We start from the raw sequence: 21,804 nt of genomic DNA on the forward strand, positions 1-21,804 counted from the left end.
TAATGATGGTATTGGAGTTGTGTGCCAGCCTCGCAGTTGTGGGTGAGTACAGGAAGGGGCTAAGCACGCACCTCTTGAGGGGCACCCATGTTGAGGGTCAGCGTAGAGAACCGTATTGTTGCCTAACCTCACCACCTGGGGTATGCCTGCCAGAGGGTCCAGTATCCAATTACAGAGGGAGGTGTTTAATCCCAGGGTCCTTAGCTTAGTGATGAGCTTAGAGGGCACTGAGCTGTAATCAATAAACAGCATTCTCACGTATGCATTATTTTAATCCAGGTGGGAAAGGGAAGTGTAGAGTGCAATAGAGATTGTTTCATTTGTGAATATGTTGGGGCTGTATGTGAATTGGAGTGGGTCCAGCCTTTCAAAGCATTTTATGGCTGCAGATCTGAGCGCTATGGGGCAATAGTCATTTAGACAGGTTACCTTGGTGTTCTTGAGCATGAGTACTTTGGTAGTCTGCTTGAAACATGTGGGTATTACAGACTGGGTCAGGGAAAGGTTGAAAATGTCAGTGAAGAAACTTGCCAGCTGGTCAGCACATGCTCTGAGTATGCGTCCTGCTAATCCGTCTGGCCCTGCTGCTTTGTGAATGTTAACCTATGTAAAGATCTTACTCACATGGGCTATGGAGAGTGTGATCACACAGTCGTTAGGAACAGCTGGTGCTCTCATACATGATTCAGCGTTGATTGCCAGAAGCGAGCATAGATGGCATTTAGCTCCTCTGGTAGGCTTGCGTCACACATATTTCAATCGGTGCTAGCGAAACAGTCCTGTAGTTTAACGTCCGCTTCATCGGACCACTTCCATTTTGAACGCATCCTTGGTACTTCCTGTTTGAGTTTTTGCTTGTAAGCAGGAATTAAGAGGATAGAGTATTGGTCAGATTTGCCAAATGGAGGGCAAGGGAGAGCTTTGTCTGCGTCATTGTGTGTTGAAAAGAGGTGACCTAGAGTTTTTTTCATCTCTAATTGCACATTAGACTTGCTGGTAGAAAGGAGGTAAAATATTTCAGTTTCCCTGCATTAAAATCCCTGGCCACTTGGAGTGTTGTATTTGGGTGAGCATTTTCTTGTTTGCTTATGGCCTTCGTCGTGTCTTTGGCATCGTAAACTTTTTATGGCTGCAGGGGCAGTATTGAGTAGCTTGGATGAAAAGGTGCCCATTGTAAACGGCCAGCTCCTCAGTCTCAGTTGCTAATATATGCATATTATTATTAGTATTGGATAGAAAACACTCTAAAGTTTCCAAAACTGTCAAAATATTGTCTGTGGGTATAACAGAACTGATATTGCAGGCGAAACCCTGAGGAAAATCAAAACAGGAAGTGGCTTCTATTTTGAAAACTCCATGTTCCATAGCCTCCCTTTGCTGGATTTAAAGGGATATGAACCAGATTCCTTTTCCTATCGCTTCCTCAAGGTGTCAACAGTCTTCAGACATAGTTTCAGGCTTTTATTTTGAAAAATGAGCCAGAACGATAACATCGCATCAAGTGGTCACATGAGTTTTGCTCACGCAACAGAGTTTGGATAGGTATTGCTTTTCCCTCTCCTACTCTGAAAGACATTTGCGGGCGATATATTATCGATTATATATTTTAAAAACATCCTGAGGCTTGATTATAAAAAAAACGTTTGACATGTTTCTGTGGACATTATGGAAACTGCGTTGTTGTGACCGCTCTTTCCTGTGGATTTCTGAACATAACGCGCCAAACAAACGGAGATATACAAATTACCTTTATGGAACAAAAGGAACATTTGTTGTGTAACTGGGAGTCTCGTAAGTGAAAATATCCAAAGATCATCAAAGGTAAACGATTAATTTGATTGCTTTTCTGATTTTCGTGAACCTGATGCTAAGTGTACTTAATGTTTTGTCGTGCGATCGATAAATTTACACAAACGCTTGGATTGCTTTCGCTGTAAAGCATCATTTCAAAATCTGACATGACAGTTGGATTAACAAAAGGCTAAACTGTGTTTTCTCATATTGCACTTGTGATTTCATGAACATAAATATTTTTAGTTTAGCTATTCAGCGATTGTTGATGACACTTATCCCGTTAGTGGGATTGCAGCCATAACAAGTTAAATTGAAGACATATTTTATTAAATAATTTCTCTAATTATTATTACGTGATAAACTAATCATGTAAATGTAATTAACTAGGATGTTGGGGCACCAAGGAAAATCTTCAGATTACAAAATTAGAATGTTCCTAATATAACTCAATTAATCTTCTAATTAATTAATTATTCTTTACCTCACATTAGTCTCATTCCAAACGTCGTAAATTGTTGGTTATCTGCACGAACCCAGCCTATACTATGAATCTTCCATACACCAATTGTCTTAATAATGTATTTACTAACTAACTAAATAATCACGGAAATACACAAACAAACAAACAGTAGATATGGTTACAAGGAAATGATAGGGGAGGTTCCCTAGTAGGCTAAGCCGATATGACGAGGTACGCATGGCCCGAAGAGGATTTCTTCAGGTGTGGGTTTTTGTCGTAACAGTAGAAAAGGGCTGTCCCATGAGCCAGATCATGTCTGTGCTCATGGGGGCGGGCCAATGACTTAGTTAAACTTTAAAGGGAATACAATTCTCTCACATTAACGGTTTAAAATCACATTACATAAATTCACAAATAATTTAATCTGTACTCATTCATTTTATACAATAATTAGACGCAAACCTCATAACAGAGGCTCCTGTATAAAAGAGTTATGGTAATGTGGCTGTATTGTCTTTCATGAGGTCACAAACATGAAACAAAACGGACGGGTTATAGCTGGCTTCTCCACCGACCGACCGACACATTCTCCAAAACATGGATATTGTTCAGTTCTCAAGTTCTGTGATGTAGAAGGAGTTCCTTTGCTCTCTATGTGTCTCTTTCTGCATGGCCAGAAGGAGAGAGTCTCCTCCAGGAATTTACGACCTGAGATAACAGAACCTGGGTGTAGGAGGGAGAGAGGGGGAAGCCACTCACTATACCCAAAGAGGGCCACGTCATGACACCTTATATAGCTCATTCAGTGCGGTCTTAGTGGCACCATGTATTTGTGGTGGTAACAAAAAAAATATTATGAAAAATAACATAAGCATTAACAAAAATGTATAGGGATTGAGCAAGGGGATACTTGGAAAGACAAGCAGAGTGATTGGAAACGGTGTAATAGACGTTGGGCAAAAGTAGATAGCACTCTAAGCACTAAGTTCATGACTTTGTCACTTTAAGTAAGTGCTGAGGTATAGAAGTAGCAATGGTTGATGCTCTTTGACTGATTTTATCCATTGGACCTATCAGCTGTCAGAATATGACCATTACAGTACACACAAACGTTGAAGAAAATAACTCCAATACCACAAACAACATGTTAGCAATACTATCACAGAGAAAGTGTGGAAAGTGTGTGACATGTTATAAAGTTGTTGGCATGCAGGATTGTTAGGGTTAGGGTTACTGTGGTTAGAGTTGAGCCAGAGGGTGGACATGAAGCTAGGGTTAGGGTTGTGGTCGAGGGTTAGGGTTGAGTCGGAGTGTGGACATGAAGCTAGGGCTAGGGTTGTGGTCAAGAGTTAGGGTTGAGTCGGAGTGTGGACGTGAAGCTAGGGCTAGGGTTGTGGTCGAGGGTTAGGGTTGAGTCGGAGTGTGGACATGAAGTTAGGGCTAGGGTTGTGGTCGAGGGTTAGAGTTGAGCCAGAGGGTGGACATGAAGCTAGGGCTAGGGTTGTAGTCGAGGGTTAGGGTTGAGTCGGAGTGTGGACATGAAGTTAGGGCTAGGGTTGTGGTCGAGAGTTAGGGTTGAGTCGGAGTGTGGACATGAAGCTAGGGCTAGGGTTGTGGTCGAGGGTTAGGGTTGAGTCGGAGTGTGGACATGAAGCTAGGGCTAGGGTTGTGGTCGAGGGTTAGAGTTGAGCCAGAGGGTGGACATGAGGCTAGGGTTAGGGTTGTGGTCGAGGGTTAGGGTTGAGTCGGAGTGTGGACATGAAGCTAGTGTTAGATTTAGGGTTGTGGCTGAGGCAAAAAAAAATTGGTGTTGCGATTCTGCGCTTCAGTGTTTTTTATTTTTTAAATACACTTCAGGAAAGGTGATACCTAGTCAGTTGAACAACTCAATGCATGAGAGATTTTATATGTCTAAGACACATTTTATAACTATAAAACCATTGTTTTAAGTGTTTTATTTCGGGATCACGGTGTTAATGCTGTTCTTAACAGACCGTGTTCGGCTGTATTTTACCGTCTCCTGTAGCTAAGTATAAGCATGTCAGACTCCTCTGTTTTGGAGTCAGATCCAGAGATGGAGTGTCAAGCCATAAAATGAGAGACCTGTGATACAGTATGTTCACTGTAGTGAAAGCAAAATAATTTACTGACTTAAACAATTAAGAAGAGAATGGATGCTGTTTTGATGGAACAAAGGGGATGATCCAGGGTTCTCCATGAGATTCGGTTTCTATCCTGTAGCTACTGAGGATACTACCTTGCACCACTTTGTCGTTTTAACACATCAGGAGGTTGAAAAGATTTGGCACAAATCCTCAACAAGTTCTTCAGCTGTACCATTGAGAGCATGTTGACTGGCTGCATCACTGTTTGGTATGGCAATTACACTGACCTTGATCACATGGTGCTACAGACGGTGGTGCAGACAGCCCAGTACATCATTGGGGCTGAGCTCCCTACCATACAGGACCTCTATATCAGGTGGTGTGATTGGAAGGCACGGAAAATTGTTAGACTCCAGCCACCCAAGTCATAGAGTGTTCTCACTCCTTCCGCATGGCAAGCGGTACCGTTGCCTCAAGTCTGAGAACAACGGCTCTTGAACAGCTTCTATCCTCAAGCCTCTCAAGAAACTACACTGGACTTTGTGCAAACTAGAAACTGCATATACTGAGGCTGCATTTATTTAATTAAGCAAATCTGAGGACAATGTGACAGAAGATGTATCAACACATCGTCTGCACTACTCGCTCATCAAGAATTCTAAACCATTGTTACTCCCCCTTCCGCGATGGCTACAAGGCCCTCCCCCCCCCCATCCCTTCAGCAAATCAGATCACACCTCCATTCTGCTCCTCCCTTCCTATAGACAGAAACTTAAACAGGAAGTACACTTGGTAAGGACTGTTCAACGTTGGTCTGACCAATTGGAATCTATGTTTCAAGATTGTTTTCATCCCACGGACTGGGATATGTTCTGGGTTACCACTGGTAATTACATTGACGTATACACTAATTCTGTGACCTAGTTCATCAGGAAGTACATATAGGATGTTGTTCCCACTAGAACAATTAGAACTTATCCAAACCAAACACAGTGGATAGATGGCAGCATTTAAAGACAGCAAGGTGACTAGGAACATGGACGAGTACAAACAGCCCAGCTATGCCCTCCCTAAGGCAATCAAACAGGCAAAACGTCAATACAGATACAACGGATCAGATGCGAGACGTATGTGGCGGAGACTCCAGACAATAACAGGGAAAACCAGGCACATCGCCTTGCTTCTGGATAAGCTAAACACCTTCTTCACCCACATTGAGGAAAACACAGTTTTGCCGATGCGGTCCATCTTTGCTCATGAGAACTTTGAGCTCTCATTTTCCATGGCCAACATGAGTAAGACATTTAAGCGTGTTAACCCTCACAAGGCTGCCTGCCCAGATGGCATCCCTAGCCACGTCCTATGGCCTCTCCCCTGAAGCCCCTCTCTCCCTGGCTCTTGCTCTGGTAACCCAGCCTGGATTCTTTTGCCATCGTGTGGGCCCCAGCCTGGATTCTTTTGCTATCGCGTGGGCCCCAGCCTGGATTATTTTGCCATCGCGTGGGCCCCAGCCGACTATCGCATTGAGTAAGTCTCTGCTCTGGTAACCCAGCCTGGATTCTTTTGCCATCGCGTGGGCCCCAGCCTGGATTCTTTTGCCATCGCGTGGGCCCCAGCCTGGATTCTTTTGCCATCGCGTGGGCCCCAGCCGACTATCGCATTGAGTTAGTCTCCGCTCTGGTAACCCAGCCTGGATTATTTTGCCATCGCGTGGGCCCCGGCGGACTATCGCATTGAGTAAATCTCCGCTCTGGTAACCCAGCCTGGATTCTTTTGCCATCGCGTGGGCCCCAGCCTGGATTATTTTGCCATCGCGTGGGCCCCAGCCTGGATTATTTTGCCATCGCGTGGGCCCCAGCCTGGATTATTTTGCCATCGCGTGGGCCCCAGCATGGATTCTTTTGCCATCGCGTGGGCCCCAGCCTGGATTCTTTTGCCATCGCGCGGGCCCCAGTCTGGATTATTTTGCCATCGCGCGGGCCCCAGCCTGGATTATTTTGCCATCGCGTGGGCCCCAGCCTGGATTCTTTTGCCATCGAGGGTGCCCCAGCCGACTATCGCATTGAGTAAGTCTCCGCTCTCTCTTTGCTTTTGCTCTGCTGGCGAGGCAGAGCGATTTCACATGTGTTTTAGACTGTGGGTTCACACGCTTTTTCAATTCTGCCCACAAAGTTTCTATAGGATTGAGGTCAGGGCTTTGTGATGGCCACTCCAATACCTTTACTTTGTTGTCCTTAAGCCATTTTGCCACAACTTTGGAAGTATGCTTGGGGTCATTGTCCACTTGGAAGACCCATTTGCGACCAAGTTTTAACTTTCTGACTGATGTCTTGAGATGTTGCTTCAATATATCCACAGAATTTTTCTTTCTCATGATGCCATCTATTTTGTGAAGTGCACCAGTCCCTACTGCAGCAAAGCACCCCCACAACATGCTTCAAGGTTGGGATGGTCTTCTTTGGCTTGCAAGCATCCCCCTTTATCCTTCAAACATAATGATGGTCATTATGGCCAAACAGTTATATTTCTGTTTCATCAGACCAGAAGACATTTCTCAAAAAAATATGATCTTAGTTCCCATGTACAGTTGCAAACCGTAGTCTGGATTTTTTTATGGCTGTTTTTGAGCAGTGGCTTCTTCCTTGCTGAGCGGCCTTTCGGGTTATGTCGATATAGGACTCGTTTTACTGTGGATATAGATACATTTGTACCTGTTTCCTCCAGCATCTTCACAAGGTCATTTGCTGTTCTTCTGGGATTGATTTGTCTCTAGGAGACAAAACACGTCTCCTTCCTGAGCGGTATGATGGCTGCGTGGTCCCATGGTGTTTATACTTGCATACTATTGTTTGTACAGATGAACGTGGTACCTTCAGGCGTTTGGAAATTGCTCCCAAGGATGAACCAGACTTGGGGGGGTCTAAAAAGGTTTTTGGTTCACTTCCGACTTCAACTGTAGATACCGCTACCTGCATCGTAGCACACATCACAACTGGTCTGTCAACAATGCTACTTGTAGCAACATTAACTCTCTCTGGTTTCACTCGCATCCTGCCCCCAATCTATAATCTCGTACTGTAAACCATGACTACCTACCACTATCCATAAACTCACTTCTCAGTCTCGCAATACCAACTTTGTTCTCCTCAACACTCGATCAATGAAATAAGCCCCCTTGCTAATCTGACAACTAATATCTTTATAACAAGCTAGACTTCCTCCTCTGAACTGAAACTTGCCAACAACCTGGTGATTATTTTTCTCTTAACCAAGCTACTACGGGTAAGAATACTGGATTGGATGGATGATGTGGTAGGCACAACTTGTCCCAAGAATTAATCACAAAAATTGAGGATTAGCTGATAACTACGAAACAAACATTCTGGATAATATAGAGAATCTGGAACTATTTATTGATCAGCATTTTGATATGCTCGAAAAAGAAATACATCGAAGCGAACAAGAGAAGACCTTTCCTCGAGTTCTACGAGCGAAACGGGAGGAAAGTCAACGTCTAAAATTCCAAACTTAACATTGGAGGAGGACGTTTTTATAACTAAGTCTCCAGAAGAGAGAGTTTTGCTTGTAAGCATGAGTGAGCAGTTAAGAAAAACTGGATATTTTGCCTGGGCTACTGGGGGAGGTTGAGGCCTTAAAAACAGGGATGGATTACAGAAATAAAATGATGGAAGAAATACGAGCGGAAAATAAGATATTGAAAACTACCGTGGACTCCCTAAAAGACACTACAGAGAGGCTACGGTATGATAATAAAACAGCTGAATTACTTGATCTAAAGTGCAGGAGTATGAGAAATAATATTGTTATAATGGGAATAAAGGAGGATGAAAACGAAAACTATCAGTCAACGGAGGAAAAGGTCAAGGTGTTCATGAAACATAATATCAAGATGACGAACGAACAGGTGGAAACAATTGGTTTTCAAAGAGCTCACCGTTTTGGTGGCAGAGCAGAGGGAAGGCCCCGTCCGATCGTAGCTATGCTAACCCACTACAAAATGAACATTGCCTTGTTACAACAAGGTAGAGAATGGAAGAACACCCCATTCTCAATTAATGAACAATTTCCTCATGAAATAGTGGAAAGACAACGTGCTCTGTCCCCCTTCGTCATGTGGTCAATAAATTATATGTAAATAATCAAACGTTCAAGGATTCGAAGATTACTACATGGCTGTGAGTGATATCTGCCTCCTGTTGAAGTAGTCCCTGATACATATTTACACCGTTCTTACACAGTACAAATAGGGATTCATAGTTTTTTTACAAAAAAATAATTTTTTGCATGAACAACTTTTTTGTATTTTTTATTCATGCATTATGGAACCGTGAACTATGTGGATTTAAAATAAGGTTGGATTTATGGTAATGCAGATCGGGTGTGATGAACTTATCCTTTTTCTATTTAGGCAATATGGAACTTTGGACTGTATGGACGTAATATCAGGTTTTGATTTAGGGCAAGGCGAGGATGGGTAAGGCAGACCTTTTTTTCTTTATGACTTTTATCTATTTCAATTGAAGATTGTACATTAGAAATACCAAGGTACTTTTTTTTGTTCAATATGATACGTCCTAATTGAAGAGGTCGGGTATATTAAGACTAAAACGCTGTTATATAGTGTGACCCTTGTTCACTAATGTGAATCGGAATTGTGGTATTTGGTATTTTATAAGGATCTCCATTAGCTGTTGCGAAAGCAGCAGCTACTCTTCCTGGGGTCCACATGAAACATGAAACATAATACAGAATGACATAATACAGTGCATCATTAGACAAGAACAGCTCAAGGACAGAACTACATACATTTTTAAAATGGCACATGTAGCCTACATATCAATGTATACACACAAACTATCTAGGTCAGTATTATTAGCTTTTAAGATAAAACTTAATAAATATGAATATATGTATTATAGGGCTAGGATAAAGGATTATATAATTAAAAACCTGCTTAGGTTCTCTATTGGAATAGGCCTATACGATCCTAAAACAATTGCTATTATCCTTTTACATTTTTAAAATAAATCTCAATATAAAAACGTAAAGGATGATTATTCTTCCGATACACACCGGCAAATGGATGGATTAGGTATTGTCAACAGGGTTGTTGTCTCTAGTGTGTGTGGGCTGGTTAACACTGGGATAAAGGGATTCAAGTTAACGGTATAACTAATACAATAATTGTCTTATGGAAGCACTTCTCTAAGCGAGAGAAAGGTATATTATATATTTCTATATAAGCTATTTATGCTACCTTTTATATTCTTGATCCTAATGATATAGACCTAGGTGTAAAACAGCTGAGGTGATAGAGCAACGACCCTGGAATAAAAAACATAATGTGTAGGGTGGAGAGAGGGTTGGTTTTACAGCTTTACTCGCTCTGGATTATCAGTACTGCATGTGTTCTTGGCTGTCGTGTCGTGGCTGTGTCAGAGTCGATTGTGAGTTGAACTTGAGTATGCCTTCCCATAAGGGAGTGCCCGGGGTTGGCTTGCGGTCGGCTCTGGCACAGCCATGGCATGATACAACCGGATATAATGTGATGCCTAAGACACATTTTTTACTTGCGGTCATTAGAGGCCGTTAGAATCTGTTCCTTTTTCCTTCTTCTTTTTTTTTGTCGGAATACAACATGATATAATGAGGACTACATGAAATATGTCTTGCATGTAATGGACATTAAAAAAAGGTACTGGTCTTGTGATATATTTTGGTTGTTTTCTTTTTTTAACAATTGAATCCAATGAATTGAGCAGGATAGACTGACATGCTTATAGCCTAGCTAGGGCTTTCAAATATGAGCATGCATGTATAAGATTGTGCTGTGTGCTGTTGTTATTTATTTTAATATTATGTATTATTGTTACAATTATTTTCTGACTGTTTTCCATGTTATTTGGTTAGTTCTCTTAGGCATCCTAATAGATAATGATGTTATCATGGGACTGCCCACATTTCCTTCTGGCCAACGCCAATTGGCGGCCAAGGGTTTGCCTTAGGACGCAAAGGTGCATTGTGAGTCAGGGAGATGGTCTGATGGTCTTAGTGACAACAGACCTAGATATGGGGGGAGGTTTTAGTGGGTGAAATATTAGGACAATTGGTTTACAAAGTTGCAGCTACAGTATGCTTAACAGTGCAAATTATATGGACACTTAATCATCATGGTGCTTTTTAATGGTAAGTTTACAGACATTGGTTGTGGTAAGTATAATTGAAACTTGAGTATCATTAAGTGGGAAAATAAGTATAGCAAGTTATAATTGTAAAGCAGATCATAAAAAAAGTAGCTACATTTTTACATGGCTAAAAAGAGAAATAATATAATATATATTGTTTACAGGAAACTAATTCTAAGAATATAGATGAGGTTGGGTGGAAAAAGGACTGGGAGGGAGAAATATATATTTGTCATGGGCAAAGAAACTCAAAGGGGGGGGGGGGGATTTAACTAATTAATACACATTTTGATCTGATTGTGCAAACTGTGCAAACAGATCCACAAGGAAGATGGATTATTTTAAATATGCTACTGGACCAAAAACAGATCTGACTAATTAATCTATATTGGCCCAATAATGATGAAAATATTTGAAAATATATATAATAATCCATTGAGCTCACAAGCAACAAAATAATATATTATTATGGTGGGAGATTATAATTCGGTTTTAAGTACCTCAATGGATCGTAAAGGAAATCATTCTACAAACTATCACCCTCAAGCACTTAAGGAGATCACAAAGATCATGGATACATGAGAACTAGGGGATATATGGAGGTTGAAAAACCCTGACCTAGTGAGATGTATATGGAGGAGGCTTAATCAACCTAGTCGTCTTGATTACTTCCTAGTCTCATTCTTGCTAGCATCAAAAGTTTAAAAAAAGTATTAATAGGAATTGGCCTCCATATAACTCTTACAGAATTTCCACGTGGACGGGGATATTGGAAATTTAATCAAAGCATATTGGATGACAATTTGTTCTTAACTAAGACAAAATCATTCATAATTAACTTTGTTTTGTACAAAGTCAAAAGAGATTAGACTAATAAAATAAATAGAGGAAGTAATAGCGCAGGTAGACGTTAATGGCAACTGTACTATAGAGGCACAAAAAAGGTTAGAGGAACAACAAAAAGAAATGGAGGTACTTATTCAAGAACGATCAAGTGTAATGCAGTACAAAAATAAAGCGAATTGGATGGAAAATGGAGGAAAATGCACAAAAATGTTCTTGAATATTCAACACAGAAATTCTACCGAAAATAATTTACAGAAACTCGATACAAATGATGGAGTTATCTATGATTCACCAAATTATATTTTGAAAGAGGAAGCAAAATATTTTAAGCATATGTTTTCTTTTCAGTCTACTCCATTTCCACTGAATTATGTTAACTGTAAGGATTTATTTCCTACTACTACTACTACTAATAATAATAATGTAAAATTAACAAATTTACAGAAAGACCCGTGTGAATGCCAATTTACAGAAGAGGAACTTTTTAAGGCAATACAATCTTTTCAGTCTGGAAAAACACCTTTTTTGATGTACTAAAATATCCATTATTAGAATGTTTTAATTACATTACTGTTATACAAATGGTAGATTTTCAGGTACTCAACAAGAAGGTCTGATATCATTACGACTAAAACAGTACCCAGGTGGTAAGTATAAAGATCCAGTCCATTTAAAAAACTGGAGACCTCTAACACTTCAATGTTGTGATGTGAAAATCCTGGCAAAATGCATAGCATATAAAATTAAAAAAGTTATACCAGATATTGTTAATCCTGATCAGACAGGTTTTTTGCATGGACAATATATTGGAGATAACATACGACAATTACTTGAAACAATTGAACATTATGGAACATTGAAGATACCAGGTCTGGTCTTCATAGCAGATAAAGTACGATTATAATTTATATATAAATGCCTGGAATACTTGAATATTGGTGAATCTCTTATACAATGGGTTAAAGTTATGCACAGCAACCCCATATGTAAAATAGTAAACAATGGTTCCTCTCAGAAAGTATTGAGCTTTTAAGAGGAGTAAAACAAGGCTGTCCATTGTCACCATATCTATGTATTATGGCCATTGAAATGCTAGCTATTAAAATTAGTTCCAAGAGGAACATCAAGGGGTTACACATCCAGGGGATAAAAACAAAAGTGTCAATGTATGCTGATGAGTTTTTTTCTTAAGTCCGCAATCTGGATCCCTGCACAGTCTCATTGAAGATCTGATCACTTTTCTAGCCTCTCTGGATTAAAATCTAATTATGACAAGTGTACCATATTACTTATTGGATCGTTAAAAAATACATTGTTTACACTACCTTGTAGTTGACCAATAAAATGGGTGGATGATGAGGATGATGATGATGATACTCTCAAAAAATATAAATGAACTTAACACAATTCATTTCAAGAGAAAGTTAGCAAACATGGATATCATTTTGCAACCCCAGAGTGGTAAATACTTGTCTATTAATGGAAAATTACATTGATTAACTCTTTGGTTCTATCACAGTTTACTTACTTACTAATGATATTGCCTACTCCATATTATTTGTTTTTAAAATCATATGAGCAATAAATATATACTTTTATTTGGAATGCTAAGCCAGACAAAATTAAACATGCCTATTTATATAGTGAATATGAGTTTGGGGGGCTAAAATTATAAAATATTAAAGCTTTAAACCTCTCACTAAAAGCTTCACTCATCCCAAAATTATACTTAAACCCCAAAATGGTTCTCCAGTAGATTATTAAACATCTGCTATCTGAGCAGCTAACCGATCGCTGCAGCTGTACACAGTCTATCGGTAAACAGCCCACCCATTTTTACCTACCTCATCCCCATACTGTTTTTATTTATTTACTTTTCTGCTCTTTTGCACACCAGTATCTCTACCTGTACATGACCATCTGATCATTTATCACTCCAGTGTTAATCTGCTAAATTGTAATTATTCGCCTACCTCCTTATGCTTTTTGCACACAATGTATATAGACTCCCCATTTTTTTCTATTGTGTTACTGACTCGTTAATTGTTTATTCCATGTGTAACTCTGTGTTGTCTGTTCACACTGCTATGCTTTATCTTGGCCAGGTCGCAGTTGCAAATGAGAACTTGTTCTCAACTAGCCTACCTGGTTAAATAAAGGTGAAATAAAAAATAAATTAAAAAAAATAAGAAAAGCTCATCCTTTGTTCAAAATAGCTTTTTTGCCTATATACAGATTAAAACTTCTAATTTCCGACTAATTGAAAATGAAATTTTGTTTAATGTATCGCCCTTTCTTAAATAAGCCATACTAAGCTGCTTACAATTTCATTTTTATCCTCCAGAAAAGACAGAACATATATTACAACAAACTCAAATATATTGATTAATAAAAAATATTCTTTATGGAAAAAATGTTAATTTTTTAAATTATATTTATTAATGATATTATGAATATAAATGGAGGAGTTATGTCACACATGCAGTTATCAAAAATATATGGGAATATCTGCTCTATCCAAATTTATTTCCAACTGATTGCAGCACTACCACAAAAATGGAGCTGGCAAGTGGAAAAGGGAGAAGGTAGGGAACTTGTTTGCCTGCCATATATTAAAGATACAAATTGGCTGAAAGGAACTGGCATAAATGGAAAAATCTACCAGTTTTATCTGAGGACAAAAATGTTGACCATGACACATGGTTTATGAAATGGTACAAAAAACTACACTTGACTCAACAATTAGAGTTTTTCAATTTAAATTATTATTTCAAATTCTTGCAGCAGAATGCTATATATATGGGGCATACAACAGTCTCAGCTCTGTAGATTTTGTTGCGAAAAGACAGAATCCATAGATCATTTATTCTGGTGTTGCCCCTATGTAGCTTGTTTCTGGTCGCAGGTTCAGGAATGGTTAAAAAATCACAACATGCATTTAAAATGAACCTTCCAAATAGCAGTGTTGTGCGATCTGGAAAGCCATAGTCAGTCAATAAATAATGTAATAATACTCGTAGGAAAGGTTTTCATCTTTAGCTCACAATCTGTGGAAAATACACAATTAGAAAGATTTAAAATGTTGTAAAACAGCACAGCACAATTGAAAAATATATGGTACATAGAAACCGAACAAGGGCGGTCTATGGTGATACTGTAGGTGGGATGGGCTGAGAGTGGCTGAGGGTTGGGATTAAAGAGTTTTTTTGGTAATGTATTGTTGTTATATGTAAAAGTACCATGTATGTAAAATGTATATGTAAAATGTGTATGTAAAATGTATAGGCAAAATGTATGTTAAAAAAAACGAAGATATTTGTCCTCCGTGGAGGGGTGACATTATTATTATAATTTTTAAAAAAATATATATTTACAAAAAAATAGCTACTCCCGCTGGTTTTGGCTACCAGTGTCACCCTCACTCCACCGGCCGTGGTGGAGTCCTAGCTGTACTGTGCAACTCCAAAATCAAAATAACTAAACTGTCCTACTATCTCCTCATTTGAATACATTGCTTACAAATCATCTTGCTCCATGATTACTATTCTTGTGTACTGTCCTCCTAAAGCTAATGAATAATTCCTGTCTGAACTGCTCACCGTTGCGGTCCCACTCTCCCTCCGCTTACTGTTGCTTGGTACGTGGATCAAACTCAAAACTTACCTCTAATTTCATTGCTGTTCTGGACTGTTTCAATATTACCCAACATGTCAATTTTCCCACTCATATCAAGGGACACATACTTGATCTTGTTGGAGACTATCTGACTTGAGCCCGTTTTAATCTGTTTATAATTGTATAATTAGCCTGCCAGTAGTAATTTTTGTGTTATGGGTTAGATGGAATGATCTACTGTATGTGCATTATACTTAGGCAGAGAGCAAGGATGTTTCCATGTGGGTTGAATAGAAGCCATACTCTGTAAAACATACAAGTCAAAACTGTAACTAGGCCACTCAGGAACATTCAATGTCGGCTTGGTAAGCAACTTCAGAGTATATTTGGCCTTGTGTTTTAAGTTATTGTCCTGCTGAAAGGTGAATTAGTCTACCAGCCTCTGTTGGAAAACAGACTGAACAAGGTTTTCCTCTAGGATTTTACATTTATTTTTATCCCCCCCCAAAAAACTCCCTAGTCCTTGCCTGACAAGCATACCCATCAATGGCAGTCAATGCCGTTTAAGATGAGGGAGGACTTTTTTTAAGTGAGTATGGCCTTATTTCTATTACAGCATGTTGGTTGACTGTCATTCATATTCCATTCACCCAGCTCAATGTAACATCGATAGGTTTAGGCTAATACATGATACTAAAATGTTCCCTATACCCATCATGGAGGTTGCTACAACCTAGCTACGAATGAAAGTTTACAACATAGGTGCACAGGTCAAGAGGATTTTTTTTGTAATCAAGGTGACAGACAGTGACACATTCAATACTGCCTTGCATACTCTTGCCTGCATCTAGCTGATCTAGGGTGTAATCATTAGTCCAACAGTTGCAAACAAGAGTTTCTATTGGACAAATTCCTGTATGTTCATCCCAGTTTTGCTTCCGTTCAACAGAATTGGCGGAATGAATACACACCTGATCACCGCCAGTTCACTTTCATAGCAGCCATACGCAAACAGCATGATAATTTGCTTGTTGTATAATTCCTTCTCAGATCTACGCAATCTCCTCCTCTCACCTTTTCCCATCCCTTGTGGACTTCCGTGCACTACAACAGCTGTCTATGACCAGGCGAAAAATCCTTTCCAAGCCTAACCTTCATACCATAACCACTACACACGGCCTACATCATTGTCACCATTTTATTATTATTATATTATTATTTCAGAGTCAACATAGCTAGCTACAAGAACTAATGCCTTAGTAAACATGCTACAATTATGCAGTGCAGTGTAGAGAAAGCCGTTTAGCAGTTACACTGGCAGGCCCCGGTGGCAATACATTTATAAAACCAAAAGCTTACTTGACTTGGAAAAGTTCCCATATTAGATAACCATAGCCAGCTAGCTAACATAGCATCCCTCTCTGTTTGAGACCGGGGTTTGATTGGGCTAAACTAGCCAGCTGCATTCTCTAGCTAGGTAAGTGAAAGTGAGAAAAAAAATACAAGGAAATATAGCTCTCTCAATCTCTCTCTTTCTATTGCTTCTCCTTCATTTTTGAAGTAATTAATTTGTTAAAAACTGTTCAAATATTGTGTTTCTCACTCTTTAAGTCAAAGTCACATTCTCTGCACCGCAGTGATAGCTAGCTGTAGCTTATGCTGTTTTAATTCTTAGAATTTTTGATTGGGTCGAGAAAATGTCAGTTCATACTGCAAGTGCTCTGATAGGTTGGAGGACGTCCTCCAGAAGTTGTCCTAATTACTGTGTAAGTCTTTGAAAGGGGAGAGAAACATGAGCCTCCAAAGTTTTGTTTTGAAGTAAATATACTCAGAGGAAGATGGAAACTAGCTGTCCACCCGGCTACACCATGGTGCTACCTCATCAAATCAAAATCACATTTTATTTGGCAATATGAATAGAATGCTGTTGATTGCTGTTGAAGCGACTGTAGACCTTCATCGCAAAACAGTGTGTTTTAATCAATCATTTGAAGACGTGAAAATATTTAGTATAGTTTTATCTTAAAAGGATAATTTTATTGTTTCACTATATTTATTTTTCTGAAATTCACTGAGGATGGTCCTCCCCTTCTTCCTCTGAGGAGCCTCCACTGACACCCATAACATAATGCAGCCACCACCATGCTTGAAAATAAAAAGAGTGGTACTCATTGATGTGTTGTATTGGATTTCTCACGAACACGATTGTGTTCTACGTTTTTCTCTATAGGACTCATCTGAAGATAACCCATACAAACAAATGGAAGTATAGAGGTAGTTTTGTGCCCCAAAATATAAGTTAAAGAGTTAAATATGTGTCCAAAAAATATACAGTTGAAGTCAGAAGTTTACATACACCTAAGCCAAATACATTTAAACTCAGTTTTTCACAATTCCTGACATTTAATCCAAGTAAAAATTCCCTGTTTTAGGTCATGTAGGATCACCACTTTATTTTAAGAATGTGAAATGTCAGAATAATAGAATAAATAATTATTTATTTCAGCTTTTATTTCTTTCATCACATTCCCAGTGGGTCAGAAGTATACATACACTCAATTAGTATTTGGTAGCATTGCCTTTACATTTTTTAACTTGGGTCAAAAATTTTGGGTAGCCTTCAACAAGCATCCAACAATAAGTTGGAGGAATTTTGGCCCATTCCTCTTGACAGAGCTGGTGTAACTGAGTCAGGTTTGTGGGCCTCCTTGCTCACTCATTCTTTTTCAGTTCTGCCCACAAATTTTCTATAGGATTGAGGTCAGGGCTTTGTGAAAGGCCACTCCAAAACCTTGACTATGTTGTCCTTAAGCCATTTTCCCACAACTTTGGGAGTATGTTTGGGGTCATTGTCCATTTGGAAGACCCATTTGCCACCAAGCTTTAACTTCCTGATTGATGTCTTGAGATGTTGCTTCAATATATCCACAGAATTTTCTTTCTCATAATGCCATCTATTTTGTGAAGTGCACCAGTCCCTTCTGCAGCAAAGCACCCCCACAACATGATGCTGCCACCCCCATGCTTCACAGTTGCGATGGTGTTCTTTGGCTTGCAAGCCTCCCCCATTTTCCTCCAAACATAACGATGGTCATTATGCCCAAAAGGTCCTATTTTTGTTTCATCAGACCAGAGGACATATCTCCAAAAAGTACAATCTTTGTCCCCATGTACAGTTGAAAAGCGTAGTCTGGCTTTTTTATGGTGGTTTTGAAGCAGTGGCTTTTTCCTTGCTGAGCGGCCTTTCAGGTTATGTTGATATAGGACTCGTTTTACTGTGGATATAGCTACTTTTGTACCTGTTTTCTCCAGCATCTTCACAAGGTCCTTTGCTGTTCTTCTGCGATTGATTTGCACTTTTCGCACCAAAGTACGTTCATCTCTAGGAGACAGAACGCGTCTCCTTCCTGAGCGGTATGACGGCTGCATGGTCCCATGGTGTTTATACTTACGGACTATTGTTTGTACAGATGAGGTCTTAGCTGATTTCTTTTTATTTTCCCATGATGACAAGCAAAGAGGCACTGAGTTTGGAGGTACACCTCCAATTGAATCAAATGATGTAAATTAGCCAAACAGAAGCTTCTAAAGCCATGACATCATTTTCTGGAATTTTCCAAGCTGTTTAAAGGCACAGTCAACTTAGTGTATGTACACTTTAGACCCACTGGAAATGTGATACAGTGAATTATAAGTGAAATAATCTGTCTGTAAACATGGTTGGAAAAATTACTTGAGTCATGCACAAAGAAGATGTTCTAACTGACTCGCCAAAACTATAGTTTGTTAACAAGAAATGTGTGGAGTGGTTGAAAAACAAGTTTTAATGATTCTAACCTACGTGTATGTAAACCTCCAACTTCAACTGTATTTCCTGAGCTTTCTTATCTCTTAGACATAGGACAAAGATTTGAAAACCTTAATCTTTATGATACATTTTTTGACTCTCTTTTTTGTCATTTATGAATGTGTAACTCAATGTTCTAAAATTCAAAATTAAATAGCTAAATGATCCATTATATGTCACATGTTAGCTTAGTCCAAGTGTCACACCCTGGTCAAAGTATTTTGTGTTTATCTTTATTTATTTGGTCAGGCCAGGGTGTGGCATGGGTTTTTGTATGTGGTGTGTATGTATGGGGATTGTAGCTAGTGGGGTGTTCTAGCTAAGTCTATGGCTGTCTGAAGTGGTTCTCAATCAGAGGCAGGTGTTTATCGTTGTCTCTGGTTGGGAACCATATTTAGGCAGCCATATTCTTTGAGTTTGTCGTGGGTGATTGTCCTTGGTGTCATTGTTCTGTGTTAGGTTACACAAGTATAGGCTGTTTCGGTTTTCGTTAAGGTTATTGTTTTGGTAGTGTTTGTGTTTAGTGTGTTACTTCATTAAACATGGATTGCAATAGACACGCTGCATTTTGGTCCGACTCTCCTTCTCATCAAGAAAACCGTTACAGAATCACCCACCACCAACGGACCAAGCAGCGTGTCAACAGGCAGCAACAACAGCGTAAAGAGGAATGGACATGGGAGGACGTTTTAGATGGCAAGGGCTGTTACACTTGGGAGGAGATACTGGCTGGAAGAGATCGCCTCCCATGGGAACAGGTGGAGGCACTTAGGAGAGCAGAGGCAGCCGGAGAGAGGAGCCGGCGATATGAGGGAACACGGCTGGCAAGGAAGCCCGAGAGGCAGCCCCAAAAATTTCTTGGGGGGGGGCTAACAGGGAGTATGGCTACGCCAGGTAGGAGACCTGGGCAGACTCCCTGTGCTTACCGGGGGGCTAGAGAGACCGGACAGGCACCGTGTTATGCAGTGGTGCGCACGGTGTCTCCAGTGCGGGTGCATAGCCCGGTGCGGTATATTCCAGCTCTGCGTGTCGGCCGGGCTAGATTGAGCGTCGAGCCTAATGCCATGAAGCCGGCTCTACGCAGCTGGTCCCCAGTGCGTCTCCTTGGGCCGGCTTACATGGCACCAGCCTTGCTCTCGGTGTCTCCGGTTCGCCTGCATAGCCCAGTGCGGGCTATTCCACCTCGCCGCACTGGCAGGGCGACCGTGAGCATTCAACCAGGTAAGGTTGGGCAGGCTCGGTGCTCAAGAGCTCCAGTGCGCCTGCACGGTCCGGTTTTTCCAGTACCACCTCCACACCCCAGCCCTCCGGTAGCAGCTCCCCGCACCAGGCTTCCTGTGCGTGTCCTCGGCCCAGTACCACCAGTGCCAGCACCACGCACCAGGCCTACAGTGCGCCTCGCCTGTCTAGCGCTGTCGGAGCCCTCCTCCTCTCCAGCGCTGTCGGAGTCTCCCGCCTGTTTAGCGCTGTTAGAGCCTTCCTTCTCTACAGCGCTGCCGGAGTCTCCCGCCTGTTCAGAACTGCCAGTTAGCATAGAGCTGCCAGTTAGCATAGAGCTGCCAGTTAGCATAGAGCTGCCAGTCTGCAAGGAGCTGCCAGTCTGCAAGGAGCTGCCAGTCTGCAAGGAGCTGCCAGTCTGCAAGGAGCTGCCAGTCTGCAAGGAGCCGCCAGAGCTGCCTGTCTGCAGGATGCCGCCAAAGCTGCCAGTCTGCAAGGAGCCGCCAGAGCTGCCAGTCTGCAAGGAGCTGCCAGAGCTGCCAGTTAGCATGGAGCAGCCAGGGCCGCCAGTCAGCATGGAGCAGCCAGGGCCGCCAGTCAGCATGGAGCAGCCAGGGCCGCCAGTCAGCATGGAGCAGCCAGGGCCGCCAGTCAGCATGGAGCAGCCAGGGCCGCCAGTCAGCATGGAGCAGCCAGTCAGCATGGAGCAGCCAGAGCAGCCAGTCAGCATGGAGCAGCCAGAGCAGCCAGTCAGCATGGAGCAGCCAGAGCTGCCAGTCAGCATGGAGCAGCCAGTCAGCATGGAGCAGCCAGAGCTGCCAGTCAGCATGGAGCTGCCAGTCATCATGGAGCAGCCAGTCAGCATGGAGCAGCCAGAGCTGCCAGTCGACCAGACTCTCCCAGATCTGCCAGTCGACCAGACTCTCCCAGATCTGCCAGTCGACCAGACTCTCCCAGATCTGCCAGTCGACCAGACTCTTCCAGATCTGCCAGTCGACCAGACTCTTCCAGATCTGCCAGTCAACCAGACTCTTCCAGATCTGCCAGTCGACCAGACTCTTCCAGATCTGCCAGTCGACCAGACTCTTCCAGATCTGCCAGTCGACCAGACTCTTCCAGATCTGCCAGCCGACCAGACTCTTCCAGATCTGCCAGCCGACCAGACTCTTCCAGATCTGCCAGCCGACCAGACTCTTCCAGATCTGCCAGCCAGCCAGGATCTGGTAGATTCATCAACCTGCCTGAGCTTCCTCTCACTCCTGAGCTTCCTTTCACTCCTGAGCTTCCTCTCACTCCTGAGCTTCCCCTCAGTCCCGAGCTGCCTCAGTCCCGAGCTGCCCCTCAGTCCCGATCTGCTCCTCAGTCCAGTGGGGTTCTGGGTGAGGACTACTAGGCCATGGTCGGCGGCGAGGGTGGACTATCCAGGGACGCGAGGAGAAGGGACTAAGACATTGATTGAGTGGGGTCCACGTCCCGCGCCGGAGCCGCCACCATGGACAGACGCCCACCCGGACCCTCCCTATTGTTTTGAGGTGCGTTCGGGAGTCCGCACCTTAGGGGGGGGGGTTCTGTCACACCCTGGTCAAAGTATTTTGTGTTTATCTTTATTTATTTGGTCAGGCCAGGGTGTGGCATGGGTTTTTGTATGTGGTGTGTATGTATGGGGATTGTAGCTAGTGGGGTGTTCTAGCTAAGTCTATGGCTGTCTGAAGT

General features: G+C 41.6%; 1 protein-coding gene across 1 annotated transcript in view; it reads right to left on the reverse strand.

The window, feature by feature from the left end:
* LOC110523354 (neuropeptide FF receptor 2) overlaps positions 1-21,804 on the reverse strand; it is a 38,431-nt gene that overhangs the window by 7,428 nt on the left and 9,199 nt on the right. The gene's annotated exons all lie outside the window — the stretch shown is intronic.

The sequence above is a fragment of the Oncorhynchus mykiss genome, chromosome 5, assembly GCF_057628025.1.
Source record: "Oncorhynchus mykiss isolate SJ-2025 chromosome 5, ASM5762802v1, whole genome shotgun sequence".
NCBI lineage: Eukaryota > Metazoa > Chordata > Actinopteri > Salmoniformes > Salmonidae > Oncorhynchus > Oncorhynchus mykiss.